This window comes from Anomalospiza imberbis, chromosome 5 (genome assembly GCF_031753505.1).
Source record: "Anomalospiza imberbis isolate Cuckoo-Finch-1a 21T00152 chromosome 5, ASM3175350v1, whole genome shotgun sequence".
In the NCBI taxonomy this organism is placed as follows: Eukaryota; Metazoa; Chordata; class Aves; order Passeriformes; family Viduidae; genus Anomalospiza; species Anomalospiza imberbis.
Genome location: NC_089685.1, coordinates 8,423,244 through 8,447,014, shown reverse-complemented (window position 1 = coordinate 8,447,014; position 23,771 = coordinate 8,423,244). Strand labels below are relative to the sequence as shown.

Here is a 23,771-nt window from a genome sequence, read left to right as displayed (position 1 = left end):
AGGCTGCAGGCAGTGGAGAGCATAATCTCACCAAGCCTCAATTTTTTGTTATTTCTTACTGCTGCAAAAGATGCATTAATTTCTTGAGAGCTTTCTCAAATACCAGGTGAATATAGCCCAAAACAGGGACTTTCTGTTCATCAGTAGCTTCTCTACCAGCTTGACAAAGAGCAGAATTAGAGAATTTGGTCCATTTCTATGCTAATGCCTTTAAACACTAAATGGGGAATATATTTGTGATTTAAATTCCTTAACAATAGAAGATGAAAAAAAATTGCAGTAATGTTACACTATAGAACTTTCTAACATGTACTCATGCTGTGCCCACTTAGAGCAACCAATTTGGTTTTGTAGTGAATTTATGGTTGCACAAAGATTTTTATTTTTTTCAGCTATATTAAAGGGAGAAGGAAAGAATGTTAACAGGGAGAACATGTTCATAAGTTTTTACTACTGTCTCCTAGTGGAGGTGCTTAGGGAATTACATCATGGTGAGTCGTTCCAGCAAGAGCGTAGACGTGTCTTCCAGGTTGTTTTTTCAGCAATTACCAGCGGTTACCAGTAGGTAATAAATATTTCTGTAGTGACTTATTGCTGGGCTTCTTAGCAGTGCTGATAAACGTCACTTGCTCAGCTCTTGCCACAAACCAGTTGCATCAAAAAATCAAAAGCTCAGGTTTCAGAGTGAAAACGTATATAAAGCACGTTAGTATGTTTTAGGATTCATGCATCTAATCCTCCTACTCCTCCTCCTTCAGTAGCCCCTGTTAAACATTCTTCTTTTCTGTGAAAGTGGATGAAATCCAGGCGAATAGGATGAGTCTAGATGCATAGAGGAGCAGAGCCTTTTCTCAGTCCAAAATTATGCATACCACTCTCTACCTCCACATGAATTTGCAGAAATAATTCTGCAGACAGAATGTTTCAGACCACCCCTACAGCCTTGCCTCTGTATTTTTTTCTAATATGACTTCTTAACTGGACAAGCAGTGGGAGTTGGTGTTCTTTTGGGGTGATCTTGGGTAACTTGCTTTATTTTATTACTCCTTAGTCTCACCATCTGTCAAAAGGCAATGATACTGTCCTCCAGGAAGGTGGTTAGAGATTTATAGATGGCAAATTCAGGACAAGAAGTAGTTTTTATAATTACATTACAAGGTGGGACTTCCACAAGCTTAGTAAATGTCAGAAGATACATACTTTAGTAGGGCTTTATGTGTTTTTCAATATAATGTACTTTCTGTAATTCTTGCAGGACAGAAATCTGCAACAGGAGAGCAAAATTACTGGCCAGTTTCTAACTATTTTAAATTAGCATAGCTCTGCTAGCCAAGACCTGGGATTTTCTGTTTTACTACATGTAGGAATTCTCTATCTCTTTGAAGATCTGTTTCTTTGATGTTATCAGGGGAAAATTATTTTGGTCCTTTAAGTAATAATATTGGTACTTCTGTAAATAAAATCATAATTATAATTCTTCCTTAACCCTACTTAAAAACTTTGTGTATGTGAAGCTACTGAAGTTTATGGAACAAAAAACTTTGATTAAGGCACTTGGGCCTATTTACATGTAACTGTTATAAAAAGAAACAAATCTTGAGGCCTTTTTGCACAGGAAATTTCAAGTGGAAGCGGAAGCTGTTTCTCATTGTTCAAATTCTCATTCTATAATCATTTCACATTTCAGAGTGGCATGTTACATGTGTCCTTTAATTTATGTCATGGAACCCTACAAGGCAAATGCAACCTATTTAGTAAGTCCAGATTTTGCTATGACCACAACTTGAAAGCACAGGAAGTTCAGTTTCTTTAACATAACATTTACCTCTCTCTCTCCATTCATAATTTAGTGGTGTGTTACTGCCTGGGTTCCCATAGAGGTTTCTCATTTTGACTCTTTCTACTTGCAGTTTCTACCAAATTATTTTCTGTTTTTCCGCTGGCCGACTCTCCTTCAACATCCTAGTCTCTGCCCTCACATTTTGACTTTTCCCTGGTTGAGGGTAGTGAAGAAAATAAATCCTTTCCTGTTGAGAGTTGCCAGATCTTATTTTGGAACCAAAATGAAAAACTTGGGGTTTGGAATTTACTCCAAATTCAACTCAGGCTCCAAGAGGAATTGGTGGTTTGACTGAATGCACTCAGATTCATCTCATCTCTGCTCAGATCTCATCACAGCCTTTTGATTATTTTTCTAACTGAGTATCTCTGGACTATGCTCATTTTTAAGATCTCTTACATTGTTATAATTATATGATATCGTTCAGGTTTTAAATGCAAGTTCCAATTCCTCCCCATTTATTCACTTACCCCTTCTCCCTGCCCTTATGTCCTAGGTATAATTTTGTCTCTATTTTATGCTTCCATTTTTCTTTGTTACTACTCAAGCTTTAAGTCTTAAATTTCTTGCTCACTGATATCTTGCTCTCTCTTCCTCTCTCTTCTGAATTGTTTTTCCACACAGAATTTTCTCTTGAAATTAGAGCTGAAACCTCTACCTTTGGAACTAAGAGAACCTCAAGTGATCAGCCATAGCACTGCTCTGCTCTGAAGCTATAACTTTCCATATGTAGGTTTATACAAGTTGTTTTATAGTCTTCAAAATTAAAACACAGGACACAAAATATCTCTGATGGATCACTACCATTGAGCAAAACCACTGAATATGCCAAAACACATGAAAATCTTGAAGATCTGTTCTTAACCCTCATGAAAATGACAGTTATGAAAGTTACTTTACTTTCCTGAAGAAAGTTTTCCGCTTTTTTCTTACTTATGTTCACTTTAAAAAAATATAAATTTTCCCTATTTTTCTTTCTTTTTTTAATGAAATATTAAAGGTTAATGCAGGCTTGATAAAAAAAATGCCAAAATGCAGAGCATTTATGAGAGAAATAAGGCTGATTCACTCAAAATTTAAATTATTATATCTTTCAGCAAGTTTTTCTTTTCATCTCTGAAGTTTTTTAAATGGGTTCTACTTTCAGTCTTCATGGTAATATCAAGCTCATGCCAGTATCAATCTGCCTAAATTAAAGTTTGTTGTTTCAGAATAGTATGTATCTTTTACACACAAATAGGGATGTCATTACTATATTTATTTACTTACATTTGCCTTTAGCATCTTGCTCACCCTTGCTGCTTTTCCTTACACCTTTCTTAATTTAATTGACATCTTCATTGCAGGGGAAGACGAGACATTCCAAGCTCAAGAATATCAGACTTGAAAACCTCCTATGCTCCTCTCTGTTCTTTCCTGGAAGTTTGTTCTATTCCTTCTCCTTTTTCAATTACTTCTAAGCAAGATTCAAACATCTTCACACTTTTTTTCTGACTGACATAAGAGCTAGCTCAGACCCCCTTGTGGCAATACGTGTGTAGCCAAGAGGGACATAGCCTCTTTTCATTACCTCACACTTGTAAACATTGAATTTAGTCACAGTTTAAATCAATGCCCAGTCATAGCATTTACATCCTTTTGTAAAACCAAAATAGTTTACTCACCCTTCTCAGCCCTTTCTCTCCTACTACCCCACCAAAGAAGTACATCCATGAAAAATAAGACTCACCAGACACATGTAGCCACAGTTCTTTCTTTTAAAGCTCTTCACAGAAAAAGCTTTGTTTTCAGAGGGTCCCAAATAAATCAAATATGATTTTCCAGGGAATGTATTGTCCTTATATTCCATTGAAATACTTCTAATATTTTCATATATTAGAACACAGATCATGATTCCAGAGAAATAATAAAACACCAGAGAGAAAACAGACACCTAATTATACCTCATTTCATTCAAATAGAGTTTGTCATGAAGGCTAGTTTTGTTTCAAACACTTCTAGTAAATCTAAGCAAGATGTCAAATTTTCCTCCACAGAGGGGAGAAAAGGGATGGACTATAAAGTGATGCTCCTTACACATCTGAAATATCTATTTTATAAGGAATTAATAATCCTCTGAGAAGCTTAGTGCTTTCTTCTCACTACAGAATGAGAAAACCTCAGAAGTCAATATATTCCTTGTCCCTTCTTCAGTGTTCCTACCCTACCTGCCCAGAGCACTGAATTCATGTTGTTTCACCATCTCTAAACCTACTTCAAGCAAAATGCAGCCTGAAAATTATGCTGCAATTATCCATCTCTGGACTATCAGCTCCAGGTTGGTTGCTTTCCTGTTTTGGGCTATCAATGCACCTGTGTTTTCTTCTTGCAAACAGGTCTTGAAGATGCACAGCAGCTGCCACCACCTCAATGGCTGTACTGCCATCAACACAGCCAAGGATGTGTTTTGTATTTTAATGGAGCCAAAAAGTTCAAAGAGATAAGAACAAACATTGTATTCACTCATGCTGTGAATACCCTGTGCTCTCTTTCCTCCTTCCCGCTCCCTCAGAAGCTCTCATGCACATATTACTTTCAGTGTCCAAACAAATTGGAACCTCCTGCTTCAGCTAGTGTCTTGGCAAATTCCACTCTTCCTGGAGCTCATTCAGGATTTTTCTGGCTTTGTCTGTAACAGAATGGCATCCAGACAAACTTCACCTCCCAAACCAGCTTTTTTTTTTTAACATATTTTCAAATGCAAAGGCAGCATTTAGGAAACTGTGACTAGGCATAAATACATAGTGCAAAGGCATGCACATTTCTCCAATGGGATTGATTTAAGGCTTAATGTACTTGGAGGGAGGGTCCCCACAGACATCAAGGGGTTTGCATTAGACCTATTATTGGCATTCCTTTCAGAATACAGACCCAGGTACGTGGAGGTAATTCTAAAATAATGCCATGTTTCTTACTGTGAATTTATACAGCTTGTATTTTCGTAAAAAAAAAAAAAAAAAAAAAAAAAAAAAAAAAAAAAAAAGGAAAAAATAGTAATTTCAGGTTGGTTTATTTTGAAGTTGGAGGAAGGCCAATAGCTACAAAATGGAAGACAGACAAGTGTGTTATGCTGAGCAATGGAGTAGCTCTGATCAGTAATCCAGATATCTCCCCTGATTGCTTAAGATCAAATGTTGATAAAATCCAAGGTTGCTTCTGCTCAGCTCTAATGTGGTTTCAGATGGAAGTTAAAGAACTCAGCACATTTTTAATTTTATTTAAGGGAAAAAAAAGAAAGAAATAAAAACCAGGACAACTGATTCTCCCCAGGATAATCCAGGACAAAATCATTCTTTCCAGAAAAAATATGATTTAGTTTCCAAAGTTGAGGTTTAATCCATTTCTCTTTTTCACCATGGCTGTATCATGTTCACCCACCAAGATGTAACATTACTGGCACTAAACAGTGTTCTTTATAAGGCCTGTGGGATGTGCCAGGTATAAATGTCAGTCAGTCATATAAAAACTTCTGTGACAGCCCTACTCTGCTTAACCAGACTTCCCAGAGTAGCCTAAAAGCTGAGTGAGGTGCAAATGTGTGCATGGAGCTTAGCCTTACAGATTAAATTGTTGATGGACAGTGGTGAAAGACAAGATTGATCGAATGAAGCTCCCTACTATCCCAGTGATTTAACCCTTTTAATTCTTGCCTCTGAGCTCGGGTTGTCTTGAGTATTCTTCTTTATGTGGTTACCGGTGGCTGATGCTTTTCCATTTTTATTGTTATTGTTTTTGCTATTGTTATTATTCTTCTTACTGCTCTAGCACTTGCTGGCATTATTTTGTAGATGATGCACTTATAAATGTTTCTAATACTGTTATATGAAAATCAGAACAAATCCTAAATCCTCAAGGATGTTTTGAAACTGAGGGTGGATTCAGTCTTTCAAATTGTGAGTTCCAACTGCTGTTTAGGGCAAATTTATTTTGCAATCAGAATAGATACAGCTTTAATTTGGCTGTCTCCTATACTGATAGGTGTTAGAGAGCAGTGAATAGATATCAGTGCTGTTGAGACTGTAGTGGGCACCATCCTGGTGACAACAGTTTGGGAAAGTTCCCCCTAGTGCCCCAGCCTTTCTGACCATGGAAGACTCAACTCATGTGATATGGTCGTGAGAACAGTTTGGATTTATTACACTGGTAAAGCTGGGACAATCAAACACAGGACTACTCCCCAAAGACTGGATTAGTACCCAGTCCAAATATAATTCAATGATCTTAGTTCGGTTGTTCCTCACAGAATGCCCCTTGAACCACCTATGAAAGCCAGCCCTTCTCCCAGTACTGTTTGCTATTTTCTTGAGCTTCTTACATTGCTATCTCAAGCAATTTCTCATGTCATTGAGCAATTTGCTTTGCTTTGTTCCGTTAACATTATTTCAGGTCAGGGTCAGCCCCACAGCCCATCCAGTTGCCTGTAGCTTTAACAAAAACCACTGATAACAAACAGCATTCTGGACTTCTGTGCCAGCATTATATGTCCATCAGGGTTCACATGGCAACCCAGTCACTTCCATTAGCTGATAAAATGAGTATAAATAAAAAAATCCATAATAATTAATGGATCTGCTGTTTTCACATTGACAATTAATTCAATGTCACACGAGGATGGATAAACAAGGGTGAGAGAATTTCAGCTTGTAGCAAAGTCGTTCCAAATCTGTCCTGGAACAATGCCCAGTTCCCTAAATGATGCCCATATCTGATAACACCATTTTTCTATTGAATAGAATTTTGGTCCAAAATTCCCACACTCTCTCCTTCATGAAACCATAGGGGTGTGAGACCACCTCCCTCCATGCAAGCATGTTCTAAGTACTTCAGCTGAAAATGATCCTTTCATCTCACCCACAAGACTCTTCTAGTGTAAGAGTTTTCCCCTGCTGTTCCTCTTATCTTTAACTCCCTTCTAAAGCACTTTCAATTGTACTTTCCTGTATTTCAGCAAATAAGGATTCTTTCCCCCCTGTGTTTATGTATTTATGCTGTATGTATATGGATTTAATTTCTAAAGAGAACCAACAAAAGCACAACACTCCTTAATCAACATCTGGCCTCATATATTTTCTTTCACATCTGTAAAGTCCTTTCCAATTTATCTGCATCCTTTTGAATGGTCCCTGTGCTGCAGTGTGATCACTTATATTCAAGGAGACACAACAGGATGTTCCCAGACAGACCAATATCACATCCACCTAAGCCATCATGCTGTGTTATGAATTCCTATCTGATTCAAACACCTTTCATTATTCTTCCTTTACAAGTGATGGAGGTGTCTGATTAGTTTTCCTTTGTACATTAGAATTCATGTCTAACTGAATTTAATTTTATAATTTCCTGACAGACATTTATAATTTCTCAAAATGTTTTCTATTTCTAAATTTTTTTACTGCTTTTTCCTTTTAATTATTCCGCTGTAACATACAGTAATAGCTTTAATATTGTCACTGTCCAATTTTCAGGAGATTAATGAAGGCTTGAAAAAATCTTAACAGAAATTAAGAAAGAAAACTCAGCAGCACATGCAAGACAATTCAGCTAACTTATATCCCCTAAAATAAAATGCTGTTTTATAGTTTAATAAATCCTCCATTCTTATAGAGAAACAAGTATTTCTCCTGTTTTAACTGTTGGTAATTATCCATTTCTTTATGCAAATTTTTTTAGCAGGAAATTCAGGCAGTGGTGTACAGTACTTCCAATAGTCAATATTGTAAGATATTAATTAACAGGAGCAGAATAACAGCAGCATCTAAGACCAAAAAGCAACACCCTAAATGTTATATCTGACATAGAATCATAGAATGGTTTGGGATGGAAAGGAACTTAAAGATCACCTAGTTCCCTCAGCCTGTCTTCATTCTAGAGGTGCTCCAGTCCTCTGATCATCTGCATGGCCTCCTCTGGACTTGTTCCAGCAGGTCCATGTCCTGCTTTTGTATTAAAAAAAAAAAAAAAAGAAAACAAACAAAAAACCCCAAAACAAAACAAAACAAAAATAACAATAAACAAATAAACCAAACAAAACCCAATCAAACAAAACAAAAACCGCAAAACAAACAAAATTAAAACAAATTATCAAATAAACAAAACCCCCAAACTGGTTCCATGACAAGAGCAGTGCAGATCTTTCATAAAGACAAAGTGTCGTAGAGTAACGTCATCTGAGGTCCCAGCTGATGTCTGGTTATTTTGCCATTAGAAAGAGTGTTACACCATAAAGAGCTGTGTGGCTAACAGATGGAACTGTGAAGCTGTCAATACCCCTAACATGCATTTGGGTTTCCCTTACTATTTGAAACTATATACTTATTATATTTTCCCATGTAAAAGTTTTTTGTGGTTTCATATTCTCACAACTCCTGCATATTTACAATGGGAAAAGAACACCTGTAAGAGGTTAAATTATTAAATTCCTAAATGTTGGTGTTTTAGGTGCGGGACCAAGCCACCATTTATATTTATTTTAGAGGGAGTCCCCTAGACATGTTATTGAACCCAGTCCTGGTTACTACCACTAACACCTGGCAGGAGGGCTGCATGTGCAACAAAAGTAAATTACAAAATTCCATCACTTTTATTTCTTCGTTCTTAAGAGTATAGATGGACACTTCCAACTCCTGCTGAAATTGGTAGAAGTTGTGCCTATAACCTCTAACACAGTTTGGTGCTCTAACTAGAAACCTTCTGAAAACATTTCTTTAGGACATGCCAACTTGGGAACACAACAGAATTTACCAGGAAAGAGCCAATGTCAAACTGTCTTTCATGAAAGCTCAAGCAACTTTCCTGCTTGACAGCAGTAAAAGTGCTATGCTAAAGGCTATTCAATTTTGCTCTTTGAAGTGTGTAAGGATTTATATATATACATTTATATGTGTACATGTGTGTGTAAATATGTATATATACTCATATATAGTATATATAGACAGAACACAGCATTGGGGTTTTTTCTTTTTTTACCTCCTTCCTTTTTCGAGTATCACTGCAGTAAAATACTCAGTAGCTTTAATGATACAGAATCTGTAAATCTATGCTTTTCTGGAAACATTCAGAATCTGGGATCCTGAGTCACTCAGTAGACAGGACCTGGAAAAATCTGTACCCTTGCCCGAACTCAAAGTTCCTGTCTCAGTAAGCTGAAGACAGTTGTCTGATGCATTTTCTTCTGGAAAATGAGGACCCAAATATTAACAAACTCCCTAAGTAAGAAATTTTGGAGTGCCATAAAGATACAGTAATAGACAGGCTGGTTTAATTCCAAGCTTAAGAAATAGTTTTACCTGTGAAATTTATGAAAATTTACTACAATCTGAAATTATTTCACAATACAAAAGGCCAAAGGACAATTCAGAAGAAAGACTTGATGAACCCCTAATTGAATCAACACATAGGGAAAGCTTATATAGAAACTACTCGTTGTTCCAAAATCTACTGATTTCATTAGTGGTTTACCTCATCCACTTTTTACATATTGCTAATGGTCACAATTAGAAACATATTTGCTTATTTTGCTACTGCTTTTATCCCAGTTCATATTATGAAACTGAGACAAGAGTGCTTTATTTTTTTAGGGAACTTTCTTTCAGTCCACATGGTGTGAATTATTAACGAGCTTTACTTATTTTTACTACAAACTCATAACTGTACAAACTTGGATCTAATCTACCACAAACATCATTAAAAGAGTCACATAAAGGCCCTGTGCATAGGTGGATTTTCAGAGTAATTCCTCATGTCTTACAGGTATCCTTGTCTGAAGGATAGTACAAAATGGATCTAAAGAGACAAATATTTAAAACTGCAGGCTAATTGTATATGGAGGAGTTTATTCTATAGCAATAGGGCGAAGAGCATCTGGATCCAGATTTTCATGGTTGTTTTGATTCCAGTTATTGATTGAAGCTTCTTTCTGTTCCCTATTCATGTAAATTACAGTGCAATGGGTCAAAATAACAAGGCACACTTTGGAGTTGTGCTAATACATCTGCAAATTTAAACAGAAACAGATGGGAAATGGAAGATAATTTTGAAGCTCACTAACCATTCAGATACAAGATATCCCACCACCATCAGTCTTTGCAGTGTAACATCAGGCAAATAGCACTTATCTGCCCTTTATACACTCACAAGTTATGGTAGCTGTGCCCATGTCTTCCCATGTGTCATGCTGGAAATCCCTTTTATGCCATGTAATTGAAAATAATGAGGCTAAATGAAATACAGTAGCCTTAAGAGTGAAAAGAGTTAGGAACTCCTGGGGTCTGTAAGTTGTTCAATGCAGAGCAAATGCCTGAATCAGTGTTTCAGAAATTACGAGATATCAAAGAGCTTTTAAATGAAACCATATATGTGCATTGCAAGTGCAAATAATTTTTCAAATGTTTAGGTAATGATCTACATTTCTATAGAGGTTTCATGATTGTTTAGCTTTAGAAACTATCAATACATCTCATCAAAACATCTTTAGGCCTGTATCTAATATATTATAGTGCAACATGGCCATATGCAGCTAAATTAATTCCTGAATTTATTTTTGTGCGTGGCTTGAGTAATAAAAATTTTAGTTTTATCAGGTAGAGGTTTCAATAAAACCTGAAATATCATGATTGTTATGAACCTTCACAAATTGTTTACTATTAGTACTTCCTGAATTGTGGAATTTCAAATATCTTTGTAAGGTTAACATGAAATAGATGTAAGCAAACATATAGAAAAATAGTTTTTGTAAGAAGAAGTGCACTTTTGCTGGCAGAATAAGCACTTAATGAGTAATTTTTCTCTAATCTTTGAAGAATAGTTTTTAGAAATTTTTTAGGAAAAAGATAAATGATGAAACTATGTTTGGTTTTTTTAATCTAGTTTTAATAACTAATTTAATAACAAAAATATTAAAAAATTTGGTTCTGTTTTATAATTAAAACCAGACTTATTTTTTATGGAAAAAAATCTATTTACTACAAAATGACATTCATGGAAAATCAGACAGAATTCTACTGCCTTGAGTAGGTCTGTACCATATAACCATGTTTATGTAAACTTTTGCAGAAGTTACTGCCAAGAGAGAGAAATAGATTCTTCAAGGGCCTGAATCATTTCACTGGAGAATAAAAATGCAATGTAACTTACTCAAATTTCCTCTTCAAAGAGCCCATTTCTGTCCATATATTAAGGAGTCATTGAGACTTAATAAAAAATAATAAAATTGCAGGTAAGAATCTCACGGTAAATATCTTCAGTGAATGTAACTCCCATTATGAACAGACACATAAGGAAAGCACTCAGGTCCTTAGAATTCAAAACACCCAAAAAAAGAAAAACTGAAATATTAATTTTTCTTTATTAGAATATTCTTTGTCTGACATTATAATTTTAAAAAATTACATGGTAGGGAATGTTTCCATACTATATTAATTTTTACATTTTTGGTGATGGATTGATGTTATCTCAATAATACCATTTTTAGAAAAACTTGATAGCCCATTATTCTAGTGGTAAAGTTTTCAAATATATAATTTCATCTCATGTATTAATTGTAAAAATAGTTTTGAATATTTAACTTTCTTTTTAAATTTTTATTTTAAAAAACTCTCAGTATTGCTTTATTCCTAAATCTCCATTAAAACAAAATCCTATTTTTTTAGTGATGACATTTTGAATATCTTAATATTCTTTTGATCATGGTTAAAATTGCACCTCCAGAAGAACTGAAGTGATATGACTGTAGTAGCATGGATCAGCTTACTGTATTATGGTTAAAGTTTTGTTTTGACTTTGTAAATTTGCTGTTGTAAATGTTTTAATTCCAGAATTTGTACACAAGCAAAAAACCCTGAAATTTCTGTCTTTAATGTTAAAGACTATCATGTCACACCTTTACTAGAAATGACATTATGACAACTGACTTAAAAATTTCATAGCTTAATTCTTCTGGCCTATAAAGCAATGAATCAGACAGAGGAGAATTATGACAGAGATTATCAGATTTTAAGTTTTCAGTTTTAGAATGCCTTCCTTTTTATTTTTTTTTAACCGGGAACAGCAAATCTTTTTTTTTCTCTTCAAAAAGGGGAATCTGAAGTGACATCTGTGTGAAACACTTGTAATACCAGCAAATACTACATTAAATCAGGAAAGTAAGTGAACATAAGGAGCACTGTGTCTACTGAACATTGCGCATCACTGACTGCCAATTTTGCTGTTCAGCAGTTGGTCGAGGCTTCTCCAGAATGATTTAGAAATGACTGGTGCATAAAACACAGACAAACCTCCTGAGGATATTTTAGCTGGCATAGGAAGATGATCATGGCTTACAGAAAGGGTTTTCACCTATGATAAAAAAGCTATAGTAAATTTCATTAAAATGCTACACTTCAAGTGCTGAGCTGAAGGAAAAAAAATTCATTCAACATAATCTACACTCCAGTCACCCCAGGGTGTTGTAGCTGGTCCCTGTGACCAGGTGCTCTCCCTGGGGACAGATCACCCTTCACCCTTCACCTGTGTCTTGGACCCAAACTATTTGAACAACTAACCTCATATGTAATTATTTTAAGTCATTGACAATCATTCAGATTCTGCCTACTTCAAAGGAAAAAGTCCACATAAAATTATTCGTTGTGTGCTCTCATCCTGTATAGATTCCTCTCCTGAGATTTGAGAGCACCCAAAATAATGCTTGTCAGTAGTGTAGGATCATGGCAAGTAAAAGATATTTCAAGATTCACATGAATATAAATGGTATGAGGGTGTGATTTAGAATTCATACTTGAAACATTTCCAAGTGCTGCAATTCCTGTGGGTACATTTATGCAACACCTAAGCAGAGTTTCAGTCTAAGCTGTGTATGCTCTTTGTTCTTTTCAAGTATGATTTGATACCAAAAGATCTACTAAAATCAGAGAAACAGAAGAAAAAAAATAAATTCAGAGAAAGCAGAGAGACAAATGCTTAACTCTGTAAGCAGATAAATTAAAAGCAGAATAAAAATGTGATTAAAAACATCACTGCAGAGTCTTGAGACAATTTGCTTGGTTGCAATTTTTGTGCATTTATTGAAAGAAATTGTAGCAGTCATATTAAAGTCTATTTACTTTAATTGGAGATATATGAATTACAATCTCAAAGTCCAATTGAGTGCAAATTTCTGGATTCTATAGAGTCTGGGGAAAAGACCATACATGAATGGAATTTTTAGATGAACCCACTTATTTAACAGCAAAATACGAGCTTCGCATAAATGTTTTTTTCCCTAGCAAGACAATGGACTTCTTGGCAAGAAAAAGATGATGAAATGAAATGAGAAATCCAATACTGAAAACATGCAAAGTGTTTTGAAACAATTTAAGAATACAAATTTGCCAGTTATTCAGGAACACATTTTTGTCATTGAAATCCTGGAGCTAGAATCAGAGATCTAAATTAATTTCTAGCTCTTTTATAAAGCAACTAGTGAGAAACGTTTTTGATTAACACTTAAATAACAACTAAATGACCAGTCACACTACTACTCTAATGTTCAACAAGGACTTCAGTTTTTAAATGTCTGTCTCTCACTGACCTATAGATTTTAGAAATTTCACAGTGGAATTCCATTGATAAAATAATACATGGTCTGGAGAAGGTGAAGAAAGTTTCTTTTGCCTTTTATGTGAGAAGAACCCAATACATAAAATATTAATTTTGTCCTTCGCCTTACAAGAAACTGAGCAGTCCATAAAAACAAAACTTCTCCAGTTACAATCCATCTCTCTGTTTCCTCCAATGTCAGCAGTTTCTGTGGCAGTGAAGTCTAGAAAATAAAACTCAAATTAATTATAAAGTTGTAAATAAAGCTAGAAAGATAACATTCTCCTCGAAAGGATTATGTGATCAGAACTAACAAACAATTTACACCATCAGGGTAGAAATTTTCCCTGGCCAAACAATGGATTTTCTGCTTTCAAATCAGAAGAAAGCTCTGCATGACTATCAAATTGACCTGTCATCCTTACTGCTACTGTCATTCAGGAGAAGCAAAGCAAAGACCATGTAGCTCCAGGTAAATATCCACCCCTGAGCTTGTCACTTCAGGCTCACTTCACAGTCCAGGTGGAGAATCAGGAACATGGAGGCAATGAGTCATCTCATCTCAAACGAGATATCCACCAAAAAATTATGCGACCTGCACTGTTAATGAGTTTTTTGACATCTTAGTTTGAAAAAGACCATATCACAGCCAGTGGCTAATGTAACCATGATAAAATTCTAGGATGTTGTCACCAGCTTTCTGATACAAAAGATTCTATTGCTGGCAAGAAACAGTGTAAACTTAGTGATTCAGCTCCTTGGCCCATGAGCTGATTTGTTTGCCAGCTATTTTGGGCCCTACTTAAAGCAAGCATTCATATATATAATTGGACCACATGCAAACAAGCCTAGAGAAATCATTCTTCAAGCAGGGTAATTATGTCCCTTTGGAAGGACAGAATATTTTTCCTATTTAATTGAGTTTAATTTTCATTACATCTCAATTTAATTTCTATTATTTTCTAACTAGAATATAAAGCACATCTAATTCTTTAGCTAAGAGTTATTATGGATAAAATTAAAAGCATAGGAGCATTTAATTCAAAGCTCAGTAAGGACAGTAGACAACTTTCTATAAAACTGAACAGATCTTTGATCAGGTCAATACAATGATCAAAATGCTTGAGTGGAACAAATTTCATGAAGGACGTGACAAGTGAGATGGGAACATCTGTCCATCCTTTGCTCCTTTAGAAAAAGAAGACATGAATGATAGAACATGTCTTGATTTTCATTGCTACCCAGAAGACACCCAGTGTTCATAGGTTTGAACTGGGTGTGTCACTTTTTTGCATGTCTATGCATTTTAGACATTCAGCAAACCTATTAAATGCCCTTCCCTGAATCCAGTTCAGGACTTCACAATAAATGTCATTATTGCTACAAAATTCTGTTAATTATTTTTGGCATATATCAAAAAAAAAAAAAAAAAAAGCAGATCTCCTGGCATCTTTAATAATTCCCATTTGAATAAAACACTGAAAAGCATAAGTAATGTGCTCATAAGCATATTACTTATAAAAGTCAGAGCTTTGGGTAATCCCAGACTAAGTATACTTGGACTTTCGGTAGTTATTGCAACACGTTAAATATTCCAGCTTTTTTCAGAGTCTTCTTGAAACTGGCTCTGTCCTTGAGGTGTCAGATTAACACTCCACTGAGAAGACAAATTGTTCATGGGCATGCTGGACATATGAGAGCCATTAGACAGTGTGATCTACATTCTTGAAAAATGAAAAATTCTAGGCAACATTACATTTTATAAATGCAAGATGTTTATTATTACTGCACTAGCAATAAATGTTTAGAAACTGGAGAGGGTTCACAATGATTCTGACTAGGAACATATGAGTATGGAGCCATTGAATTCTGGCATGAAATAAAAGGTCTGGAAGCTATTATGCATTTAGCCCTCTATGAGTATTTAATTATATCAATAGGAGAACACAATTTCTGTTGCGTGCTTTGTGATGAATGTCTTCATTTATTCATGTTACAATGAATGATAGATGAGTTCAAGCCAGATGTGGGAACTCATTTGCAATTTGCTTAAACTATTTTAGTGACATTTCTTCTGAAGTTTGTAGGACACCTCACTGAATGTCATGGGAATTAATCTGGTATATAAAATTTGGTTTCTTCTTGAGAAGTGAGTTTGCTTTTTCTGGGCTTTATGCAGATAGGTGGTAATAAGCATCAAATGTGGTGTGGTTAACTGCTTTTAAGACAGTAATACTGATTATAATGGGAAAAATGGATTTCAGCTTCAGAGTGTCTCATCTAACCTGTCATATGAAAGAAAGTAGCTGTTAAGCAGTTTAGCAGTACTCAGGTTAGCTTAGTAGATGATTCTGCCAAAGGAACTTATTCCAGGTAGGGGAAAAATATCCTTGATCACAAATGAAATATCTCCAAGGGTTTTATCATTTAAAGGTTTTTGAAAACTGTAATGACACAGAAATTACCAGTCTTTTTCTTGAATTTCAGTCCAATAGGCTTTTTAATAGCTTATATTTCCAGTGATAAAGTGAAAACATACTTCACGTTGTTGGTGTGAAGGCATGTACACTACACTAGAAAGCAAAAACATGACTAAGGAATGTATGGTTAAGAGGCCATAAAACATAAGGGATGAATTGAGTCATTCAGACCTGCTGATAGTTTAGCTTTTTTTTTAAACATATTGATAAAATCATTAAAGTTTAACCTGTTTCTATATTTTACTTGTCTTTATACAGCAACCATGTCCACCCATTCATTTTTATTTTCTTAGATTGTTTATCCATCCTTTCACTTGAGCCACCTCTTTCATTGTTGCTTCTGTTTGTAAAAGCAGTCCAAAGAGACAAGTTAACTCACTCTTCTAGCATACTTACCTGGTGTGCACATTTTCTATTTCAAATTCTACTTCTTTCAGTAGACAGAAAGATAAACAGATATTATTGCATTGGCGATAAGAAGAAATTTTCTTATGATATGCTGTTATCAAACCTTTTATATTCAAGAGTATCCAACTAAAGGAAAGAAAAAGAAGCACCAAGAGGAAATTTTTAACCCTTTTATTTATGGTCTTTTGGCATGTTAAATTTTTATTGTATTCTATCCACCACCTATCCTAACCTGAAAAACAGGAAACTTGAAAACATTTTCAGAGAGCTGTAATTTGAACAGACCACACAATTTAACTATCTATTAAATTAAAATTAACATTCTCAAATGACTACTACATTTGGTACTTTCCAACTTCAGCCATCCAGTTTAGAGAAGTGGGTCCAGTCTCAGCACCCAGGCTGCATCAGTGTTTCAAAGAGTAATTCTAAATACCTAAGTTTGGAACATGTATCTCTCCAGTTATTGCATATGCATGTCATATACTCAAATATTGCTCATAAAATCTGATGATAAAACTTGCAATATGCTTCTGATTGCCACTTCTGTACCTACTTTTTTCACCCTACTATCCCTTTCCTTCTATGAAATTTCTCGTTTAATTCTGCCTTATCGAGAAATGATGTCTTTAAGTAACATATGAATCTGACAGAATCAACAAAATAAAATGATAAAATGCATTGAATGGTTTCCTCAAAGGCAATATAAGATTAAATTATGAGCAGGTTGACTCCAGGAGAATCTTTCAACAATGTACACCAAAATATCTTGTCTTTTAATGAATGATTACTGCTTAGCCTCAGAGATTAAGGTGGGGGGTTGTTGGGTTGAGTTTGCATGCGTGTGTTCCTCATGATGGTGATACTTTACCCCAAATAGAAATGTATAATGGTCTGTCCTAATATTTCTTTCCATTAATTTTGCCAGTTTGCTATTTGGGCAATATTTTTCTGCTGCATACAAGTGTCTTGCATTCAGTTCCTGGTCAAGAACTTCAGGGTAATATTTTCATGGAATCATAGAAGAAAATATAAAGATCATCAGCTTCCAACCCCCCTGCCATGGGCAGGGACACCTTCCACTAGACCAGGTTGATCAAAGCCCCATCCAACCTGGCCTTGAACACTTTCAAGAATACGGCATCCACAGCTTCTTTGGGCAACTGTTCCAGTGTATCACCACCCTCACAGAGGAAAGATTTCTGTCTAATACCCAATCTAAATATACTCTCCTTTGGTTTAAAGGCATCGCCCCTTATTCTATGAGTACACAACACCCCAGCCCTATGCAAGAGGCTTCCAAAGGTTATTGTAATTAATTTGGGGTGGAGAGATCACACACCATGAGGTAGAGTGTGGGACATATCCATGCAACACAGGCCACTATAATCCCTAGAAATTAATGACAGTGTTATTTACCTTGCAATATAATGAAAATTAGACTCATTGAGGGAAACAATGCAGGACACATTTGGTTTTCATACCAAAATCACTTCTCATCGAGGAAAAGGTATATTGCTAACTAGTGATCTTTTTAGCAGAGTTTTCTACCAAATACGATGTGACTATCTATAAATTTGACTTGTCTTTCTATATCTACAGTGCTAAAAACTATTTTTGTAATTATTGTTATTCATTATCTCAGTACTGTTCATTTGCTTCCATTTTTCTTCTCTTTCTTCTTTCACCATCCCTAACCTCATTCTAGCTAAACCCTCTATACCCATTTATTCTGAAAATACCTCTAAGACATTGATTTGTCAGATTAGGAAGATTCCTAGTGAGATGTTTATTAGATGTTTATTAGTTATGCAATTAGACTTCTCCAGGGTCTAAAACTTTAGTGTATCACAGTACAAATGAGGGATAGTTCCTGAGATAGGTGAATATTGATAACCTTTTCTCTCATAAATGATATTATCTATTTTACTTGCTGATGGATTGCACCCCTCCAAATTATCTTCACCCATCCATTTTTAGCTGTCAATAGCTATCATTCTATGCTGTCTTTTTGGCTGCAGGTGACAATTAAAAATTTTCCCTGATCTAACTGGAGAAGAAAAAAGAAGTAAAAGACCAGAAGATAAAACAAAGCTAAACAAAATAAAAGGAGTTTAAACTACATGCTTATGTAGCCTGTAACACCTTGAAAGCATCTATGCTTCTGAGGCATTCAAGTGCCTTGTTTCTATTATCATCAGTTAGTATGAAACATGATTTTTACTGTTTCTTTCTCTACCTGTACCACAGATATTTATCCTGGAGATGGAACATTACAGTGTTATGAATTCCATTACATTCTACATTTGTTAGCAGATATTTTAGCTGACATCTACTATGTAATTGACACCATTCTGTATGGTCTGAATGCCAATGAGATACGAAGAATTCCTTTTGTCTTAATTTCTAGTGGGTTGGGGCGATATGATATATTGCAAAACTTCATTATACTTGATCTCAGTACAAATGAACAAGAAAGTCCTACTTAGCAAAATCACCTTTCAACACTAAGGATGATTTTTTTTTTGAGCGATATCAGCTGCCATTTTATTCTAACACAATCAAGTGGTGGTTTTCTCTTCATCTCTTCATTTTTAAGACAGACAGAAGTATTAAGCTTTCTTTGTTGCAATGTAGTCCTAGTAGAGTTAAACCCTAAAGAGCCTTTTTTTTCATTCTGGCATAAAAAAGGAGAGATAATATCAGTGAAAATCCACAACAAAAGTATCTTTTTCAGTTCTGTTTAACGTGCTTTTTTTTTTTCTTTTTTTTAACTCTCTTGGATTTCAGACATGAAAAAAACTACTGCTAAATAGGTGATGAAGTTTATTAAAGCATTGTTCCTGTTTCTCTTGGACTCTTTGCAGTTTTAAATACAAGATTCCCGAACATAATTCTTTATCTGAGCTTTTCTTAAACAATGCTAGATGAAAAGTGACAAGCCATCACTCAAGACTAAAATGATTTAGCAAAAAATCTTTTAACTATAATGGCAAGCTTTCCAGAAATTTCTTCTCAAGAAACTTTGAACAGCTTTAATTGTAAAGCTATACTGCTGGAAACACACTTGGTTTACAGAAATGAAATCACAGGTTTTACACACTTTACTTTAAACATGTCTCCATTACATCAGTCTTAAGGCATTTTAGATCTATTGGTTTATGAAGGTAAAGAGAATTTCAAAGGGAAAAATTATAGGGAGTGACATCAGTTAAAATGGACTTCTTTCCAAATAATGTAAAGAATAGGTCTGTCAGAAACCTATTTCCAAAGGGAACTATCTTGGCTTCTAAAATAAAATAAAAAGAGCAGTACTTTCCATTGGTTTGTGACAAAGGTATTGGCAAATTATATATGATGGGAGAAGAGACCACATGACAAATATATCCTGCTTTAGAATTTCTCCTTACATTCTCACAGTGCAGTTTGTATTTAGTCTTCCATGCTGACATCCTGTAATGACTAAATAATGATGAGGATTTACATGCAGGCACACCGAGGCTTTTTGTTGGTTAAATGGTTTTGAGGGAATTTAATTAAATAATAACAAGCACATGGCAGCAGAGATTATGTGGAACAATGTAAAAACAAAAAGTTGGAGAATAGGATTCTTGATGTTGCTTTGGTTTGTTATTCTGCTTTTCTGTAACTTCAGTACAGTGATATTCACTTAGCTGGGCATGGTAGACTGACTTTTAATTCAATGAAAATCTAAAGCCTGCAGAGATCTCAGTTGGAAACTATTCTTAATTACACTTCTACAAAAGGAGACTGTGATTTCTTCATATCAGCAGTTTCCAACACTTTTCACTTAATACTTTTACAGTACAACTTACATTTGTATTGTAAATATACGTTTATTTTCCTTTCTTGAATCCCTGAGGTGTACATTCCCCAAAAGACCAAGAATAAAAGATTTAGATCAACTGAGCTTTACCATAGTTAATGTCAGAAGAAGCTTTCCTGGTGGAAGAAGGAAATAGTGTAGAATGAAAAGAAAATGTACATCAATGCAAATGTAAATATTTCTGCATTATTGTCTATTTGGAAGGAAAATGCACAAGAGTTTATGAGTATGATTTATGGATAAATAATTCAAACAAGGACAGAAGATGATCTCATTCAGTGTCAAGAATTTGGCAACAGGCTTTGGCTTGTGGTACTTTATTCTGCTATCTATGTGTTACATTTTCAGACAGGCATTTTCTTACTTCCTCCCATGCTGCTTCTTATGTTACTTATAAAGATAGACAAGACAATGTAATTTTTCCCTTTTCAAATTCTCTCTTAAAACTCTTACTTCCATGCTGATTAAAACATGTCATTCTTAAGCTCGCATTTTGTCTTCTGGGTTTTTTTTTTTTTGGTTTGGCCTATCCATTCTTTGTATCTCTTTATACGGCTGTCTTTGATCTGTGTGTTTTGAAAGCATCTAGGGCACTGACATCTCATCTCTGTTACATTTGGTGTGATAGCAGAAGGAAGATAAAAATGGAAACTGCAAAAACAAAATCAATAAAAGCATTCAAAAGATTTTGCTCAGTTTGAGCAGGCAGAAAAGTGCAGTTTGACAATTGTTTCTGTTACATACTGATTTCCTATTCTGTGATACTTGCTGCAGTCTAGGTACACGGACATGTGCATTATTTGGTCAACCAAACAGGAGTCAAAATTTCAGTACAATTTTAAAGACTACACTGCTAAAAATAAAGGTCTCCTATACTCAGTTCTCCAGCTCCCTAAGGATCTGTCAAAGCACCAAAGTATGGAAATTTTGAATTAAGGTTTGTGAGTTTCAAAATCAGCATGCAATTAACAACAAATGTTCAGAGAGTTGTTTTTTTTTCCCACTTCATCCCAGCATTATCTACTGAAGGAACGCTGTCCTGTTTGCACAAGCTTAAGAGTTTGTGTGTAAATGATACATATACAACAAGCCCCAACCTACATGGCTATCACATCTATTGAAGAAAATTCTGTATTTCTATTCAAAGATTGTACCAAACCTTCTGCAGAATCAGGTCCGTCTTTTCACCAGCAACCCTATTTCTCCATCACAAATGCAACACAAGTAATTTATATCACTGAATCAAGAACGATAAACATTGATGCTAACCCAATAAATACTGCATTACTTTCTTAAGGTTGACTGATAGTGTATTATTAACAGCTTTATTACCAGGGCAAAGTTCCATGGGCAACAGCAGTGAACTGTCAAAGATTCTCATAAAGAAATAACAATAAGCTTACATTTATAAACCGGTTTTCATCCCAAAGGAGGCAAGAGTACTTTCCAAAGTTGATACAAAAGAAACATAACAACATCTGTTACTGACTAGAACTGATGCTGAGAGGAGGAAAAAAAACATTGTAAGGATGTGAAATGTGCTCCATTTACTGGCTACAAATGAATTGGAAATAGCTTTTTAATAAAGAAAAGTTGAAGAAAACTGGTTACTGGTAAAACAAACTATGATAATCTTCGTTGCGTATTAGTCCAAAAAGAGTGCCATCTCATAATCACACTGTTTGCCTACATTCCAAAGTTGTTTTTTTTTTTTAATCAGAATTCTCAGAAGACCAGATCAATCTATTGTAAAGACCCAAAAAGCAAGAATGCTGCAGTCACAGATACTGAAATGTAAGAAACACTCAGGGAAAGCTCAGACCACTTGAGATTCAGAGAAAGAAAAAAAAGGAGAATATCTGACTGTATGTTCAGGAGGACATGGGTACACAGCTGCATCTGTACAACGGTACCTGAACATTCCTCTACTATGCAGATACACAATCAGTTCACCCTTAGGCAAATGTGAAGTATGGCCTGAAATGAAAGCAGTTAAGAGGAAGGAATTTTTTTTGGAAATTTCTAGGCTAGAGTATGGAACTCTAGGGGTCTAGCTAAAATTTCTTCAGTGAATATTTCAATTTAGTATAAAAGCTAACTTTTTTTCAGTTTTTTGTAGCAGTGGTGAATACCACTCTCTTTCCTGTAAAAGTTCAGGATAGGCTTTCTTGATAAAAATGCACATCATAGCCCTGACTAAAAAAAAAGGGGAGGCTCCTGTGTGGTTCTGGAGAGGTGGCAAGAAGTCTTCCAGAAGGTGTTGATAGGCAGCAGCTACAGATTCCTAAATACAGTCATCTTAAATGTATATGGGGACACATACATGTATAGGCTTAAGCATGCACACAGATACACACCCAGCCACATGCACATACATTCAGAATTCTCTCTATACATTTAACACCACTTTTCACATTCATGTTGCTTTTCCTCCATGGATTTTGGAGCACTTTGCAGACATTAGCTAATAATCTCACAACCCAGGGTAGGTAAGGGATATTCCTGAGGAGAGTATTTATCTACTGACCTAGTGGGAATCGTGGTGTTTCTGACAAAATTCCATCAACCTTCTGCAGGCAGGTGAAATCATAGAAAGAGAAACATGGAAACAAAAACCAGCCCTGCTTCATGCCTTCTTGTTGAAGTAGGATCACACCAGCTGAGGTCACAAGTGGAAAAAGCATTTGAATGCCAAGCACATAAAAGTCCCACAAAGGCAAACATCATAATTAGCAATAGATGGGAAAGCCAGCATGAGGCAAAGGGGCCAGTTTGATCTTCAGAGTTATCATTCAAGAGTGTGACACTGAGATTACACAATGTCATGCAGGTAATGCAAATGTTAACAAGTCACCCATCTTGAAATTTCTTAAACTCCTGCTTTTACAGCTTAAGATCAGACACTTTTTTGATACTAGTAGTGTTTTTCTTTGTTAGATTCCCTAATGAATATAACAGTCTTTAGCAGGAAATCTGGACCGACAATTTGAGGCCTGTTTTCTTTATATCTTGTGGCTCACGTGTTTGCTTTTGGACACCTAATAAATCATTCACTAACATCTCAGAATTTGACAATTCCTCCTCCTTATAAACTCACTGTTAAATCAAGGAGTACAAAAAAAATAAATCTTGATGAAATCAGAGATCTTTTTCATCAGGTGTTCTTCAATCTTAGGTTCAAATTTTACCATTACTTGTACTGCAAGTGGCATTACAAATAAAAATTCCATAATTTTTTCTGTGTGTCATGGGGTTGTCACAGATTTCAGCCTATGCCCCACTACAAGTCAGAGAATTACAGGCAGATTTTTGGACTGGGGGGAAAATTCTAATCCTTGTCAAATCTTGCTATGATTAATTAGTGAAACCATGCTTTCCTTTAGTTGGAAGGCAAGACAAAGATAGTGGCAGATCATGATCTGCAAAACACAAACTCTATTCCCTACGGATAACATGGGGGAACATTAGACCTGTTGTGCTGAATTTCTTGGAGACATCTAACACCTGAAGCTATTATTTTCCTTCAGCTTGTGAGAGTAAGCAAAGTGAAGGATTTAGACCAAAGCTTGTTAATAATATTTATTTA

At 35.3% G+C, this 23,771-nt stretch overlaps 2 long non-coding RNA genes across 2 annotated transcripts; one reads left to right on the top strand and one right to left on the bottom strand.

Annotated features, from left to right (window-relative positions):
* Window positions 1-16,193: 16,193 nt before the first annotated feature.
* On the bottom strand, window positions 16,194-17,844 carry LOC137474968 (uncharacterized). The gene is made up of 2 exons (XR_010999592.1): window positions 17,758-17,844; window positions 16,194-16,270 (listed from the first exon to the last, which is right to left on the bottom strand). It is a non-coding gene; the product is annotated as an uncharacterized lncRNA (long non-coding RNA).
* Window positions 17,845-22,771: 4,927 nt separating this feature from the next.
* Window positions 22,772-23,246, top strand: LOC137474944 (uncharacterized). Its single transcript, XR_010999568.1, has 2 exons — window positions 22,772-23,015; window positions 23,123-23,246. It is a non-coding gene; the product is annotated as an uncharacterized lncRNA (long non-coding RNA).
* The last annotated feature ends 525 nt before the right edge of the window (window positions 23,247-23,771 follow it).